Source organism: Bidens hawaiensis, unplaced genomic scaffold (genome assembly GCF_021521415.1).
Source record: "Bidens hawaiensis isolate Kalapana, Puna unplaced genomic scaffold, B.hawaiensis_p1.1 tig00024436_1, whole genome shotgun sequence".
Lineage (NCBI taxonomy): Eukaryota > Viridiplantae > Streptophyta > Magnoliopsida > Asterales > Asteraceae > Bidens > Bidens hawaiensis.
This window is the reverse complement of record NW_027505044.1, coordinates 207,611-212,324: the sequence shown is the minus strand read 5'-3', so window position 1 is coordinate 212,324 and position 4,714 is coordinate 207,611. Positions and strand designations below refer to the sequence as shown.

At 38.4% G+C, this 4,714-nt stretch overlaps 1 pseudogene; it reads right to left on the bottom strand.

The window, feature by feature from the left end:
- Positions 1 to 1,562: 1,562 nt before the first annotated feature.
- Positions 1,563 to 3,018, bottom strand: LOC143610143 (zeatin O-glucosyltransferase-like; annotated as a pseudogene).
- Positions 3,019 to 4,714: the final 1,696 nt, after the last annotated feature.

Sequence of the window (4,714 nt, the reverse complement as noted above, 5' to 3'; positions counted from 1 at the left end):
CTTTGCTTTCCGTCATTAAGTCATCGCGTAAACCTTTTCGTGTGTGTGTATATATATATACACACATACATATAAATTGTTTGTATTCGTCTAAGCGAACCGACCACCAAAACAAGTTTTCGTTTAATATATAATATTAAATGGTGTTTTATTGTTTAAAGATTGAAAATGAACTTGTAATAATTTAAATTATTTACGTTTTACTACAATTTAATAAAATATATGTGAACGCTTATCGATTCCCAAATTAATTATAAACCCATGCTATCATGTCTTTTTCGTTATACCGTTAGAATATTCATTTAATTGTATCTTTTAAAATTAGGGCTTCCCATGGAACTAACTAGCCTGCTTTACTCGTCTTCTCGTTATCGCCTTTATTTTAAGGTAAGTAATTCACATCCCCCTTTTTACCGTTTTATATTTTGGGGCGTTATGCGTTAATCTTTTTATTTCACTACAATTCCACTATTTGCGTTATATGATATTGCTCAATTAATTATACGTGTAAATGTGACTATGTGTTTATTTTATGTTTTGGTGGTTGGTATCTCATCCTCATCCTCATTAGTATGATCATACGCCGTCGGAGTAGCTCGTTATCTATGTGATTCGAGTGAAAAGACAATTTTTATATTTATTGTTATGCTAGTTGTAGTAATTCATATTTATCACAAGGAATTGTCATTTTAATATTATATATATTCAAAAACCGTGATTACTTGCTCAACTTTATGTTGACAAACTATGTATTTTCACGCATGGCGTAGGTAGCTATATTGGATGAAGAAAACGAGTTAAAGAATAGTTGGACTTTAGGTTGCATGACGGATAAAGACATTTAGATGAAATTAATTATTTTTCAATTGTAATGTTTATTTCTTTTGAGACAATGTTGTGCTTTGCGTACTTGATATATGAAATGAATAATTTAGATATTGACACGTGTATTATACTTTAGTGTCTTTTGAGCTATGATACAATTATGTCGCGCCCCGACATATTCCGTCTTAGGTTGGGGTGTGACATCTTCTCCGCTGGTTTTATATTCATTCGTATAGGTTAATGCAATTACTCCTTAATGTCGGTTATAATGATTGGCGGGTACATATATATACCCATATTTACGTATTATTATTATTATACAACGGTATTATTAACATTAAAAAAAGCACATTGATGATTTTAAAGGCACAACGACGAAAAAAACACAATGACAAGCAGAAAGATACAATAATGAAAAAAGACATAAATGAGCATGCTCTTCTTCGCTGGTTTTATATTCATTCGTATAGGTTAACACAAATTCAGATTCTTTAATTTACGATTTACATTTTGAGATATTGATTCATACCAAGAAATTTGAGGGTTTAATGCAAGTTCCTACAAATATCTGGGATGAAAAATGGGAATGGATGTAATCGTTGAAGAACGATGACACAGAAAGAAAAAAGGAAGAAAAATTTATTTCAAGAAAACGATATATATATAACAAAACATATTAGGCGCATATGTGACACGCTGTCACATATAGATTCTTGATGTAGCATACAATATATGTCTTTTTTTCCTTAAATTTTGGGCATAGGGTTCCTGACATGAACTCTCTTAATGTAGGAAACAAACGAATCAACCTCCTTACGGCATTCACCACCCTCTGCCACTGATGTACTCACAGCCTCCGCCAATTCGCCCGCCCTCTTCCGCATCTCCTCCCCCTCCCGAGAATCAATTAGCCTCCTAATAACATCTTCCACCACCACTGACGATACCAACTCGTCTCTATGTTCCCAATCATTCACCGCTATACCACCTTTAAGAACATCAGTGACGAAAAATGCATTTCGTGGTTGATCAGAATGCATGGGCCAGGTGGCTATTGGCGCACCCATTGATATACTCTCAGTAGTCGAGTTCCACCCACAATGACTCATAAATCCGCCCGTTGCAATATGTCCCAATATCTCTGATTGCGAGGCCCACCCCCGCACCACCAGCCCCCGCCCTTCCACCTGTTCTTCAAATCCCACAGGCAAATCCGACATTTTAGCCTCGTCTCTGGAAACATCACCTATATCCGCCGCTCGTACCACCCAAATAAACCGTTGTTGGCTTCTCTCTAGCCCTGTGGCCAGCTCCTTAAACTGTCGGTCACTAAAGGTGGTTGTCGTCCCGAAAGACATATATGACCGATTTCGGTGGCTGCAAGTCCAACCATTGCAAACATTTGTGACGGTTTGTTGAAACCGTCACAACTGATTTGTTAACAAGGTCGAACGGCCCCATTGCCCAAATCTTCTTTTTATCATTAATCTCTTCTCTCTCTAAATATTTAATATATTCACCTTCAATGATTCTTGACGAGTCGAATAACTCTCCGACGTGGAAACCCACATGCGGGTACTGCAACTTCACTAATTCAACAAACTCAGGTGTGAAAGTCCCATCTTCCGACGGCAGCCGATTTAGCACGTCCGGGTCGACCGGGAAGGGCCGGCCCTTTATCTCCCATTTCCTCCAAAAGATGTCGCATGCAGAGAAAGGTTGAAAGATGTAAGTCTCTACGTTGGGTATGTTTTTCACGTCTTGGGAGGCATACGACATCATAAAGTCATGAATAACAGCGACTCTCCAGGCAGTGGCGGAGAGAGAGGCTACGAGGTCAGCCACCGGGTGGTGGAGATGAATGGTTGATTTGAAAGCGGGTAGTAAGTGGGACGGGAAGCGGTTCGAAGGGTTTGGCGGTGGAGAGGTGAAGGGTGGAGTTGGGAACCCGTGGAAGTGGATGTTGTTGGAGTAATGGTGGTGGCGGGAACGGAGTTTGTGGAGGTGGGTGGTGGTGGTGATGAAGTGGACGGGGATGTTGTAGGCGGAGATGAGGCGGGAGAGGTGCAGGAGCTGGTTGAGGTGGCCGTGGGCGACGAAGGGAACCATGACCACCGCTAATTCGGTCGTCGGAGGGAGTGACTTGTTATTTCCGGTCATAGTTATGTTGTGATGAATGATTGGAGTTTTCAGCTTTAGAAGTACAAATGTACAATAATGCAAACAACATATATGATTGAGTTTGTATGTTATAAAAGAAGTGTTTCAGAAATATCACATTATTAGTACTATTATTATATTATTATATAATACAAACAAGAAGCTTGGTGCCGCAAAGTCCCGATTGGCAACTTTGCGACACCGTATTGGTTTTTTTTTATTATTTTTTAGTTTCGGTTTGTAACAAACGTAACAAAAGCCGACCGAATGTAAATTTTGTTTTGTTTTAGTTCCGACACCATAACGAACATGATGGAAACCGACCGAATTCGAGTAGACTCAGTGCGTTTTGTTTACTTCTAATGCCGTAATAAACATAACAAAAATTGACAGAATGCTTATTTTGTTTGTTTTTTTAGTTCTGTTACCGTCACGAATGCGACATAAACAAACTGAATCTAAATAGACTTATTGCCTCAATGCCTGGGATAAAAAAATGATCGGGTTTTACCAACGCTCGAGTTTACCGGCTGACGCCACCCCATTGGTCCACCTGAATATTATTAGTATTTTTTTTATTTTGGTTTTAGTTTTGTACAATAACACATGTAACCAGAACAACCAAATTTGCGTCGACTTACCGCCACAACACTTGTGACTGACAACGCTTAAGTTTTACTATTGCTCCGGCGCAACGCGTCGGGTAAAACTCTAGTTTGAATATAATTGTTAAAGGTGCTAGACATGCTAAACGTACTATTTACATAGGGATATGATATTTATACACCATCCTTATGGTCACTGGAAAGTCTATATGGCTCGGCTCGGCTCGGCTCGTACATATGGGTCGTATAGGTTATGCATGATTGACAAGTGTATGTGTCACACCACGAACAAAAGCGGCAGAACATGCCGGGCGTAACGTATTGATCGGACAGTAGCTCTAAAGACACTAATTAAAGTAACAATAATTATTTAATTCATTAACATCAAAACAAGTACACAATTACAATAATCGAATCAAATACATATTTTGAATAAATATCCTAAGGCCAACTAACTATCTTCGATCTTAGTTACATGAAATACCATGACATTTGAGACAAAACCGTATACACCTCAGTATTTACAAACCGAATAAGCGATTAAACGCTTATTACGTAACGAACGAATGATTAACCGAACGGGTCTGGTTTTGACCCAGATATCTCGGGGGCTATCTATAAGTGATACACGTTTAATATAAGCTAATATATTAGTATTATGGCCTTAGTTCGCTAGCAAACAAGGTAAACGAAAACATGCTCGTTTAACTACCCGCTATAGATTTAAACGCGAAAGAGAGTTACAAAACAAGCATTGTATCATCCGTTAAGCCGAAAAAGATTTACAAAACACTTAGTGTGAATGTTTTAAGCAATCTGTGAAAATAATTTTCGATTTTTACAAACGTATAGTATGTTTTTATAAATTTATACAAAAATAGCCAAAAAACACTCGTTTTCGCGCTGTTTGTCGTACCCGATAATTTTTTTGTGCCAAAAACTGAACCCAAAATAAATTTGGACTTGGCTTTTCACTTTTGGGCATGCAAAAAGAGGCATGTGAAATAAAATAGGCCAAGGGACCATTGTTTGTTGACTTGCTGTCGCAAGGGGTTCCCCCCCCCCCCCCCCCCCCACCAAGATTTCCTTTATGTATATCTTACAAAACAAGATATTTTATATAT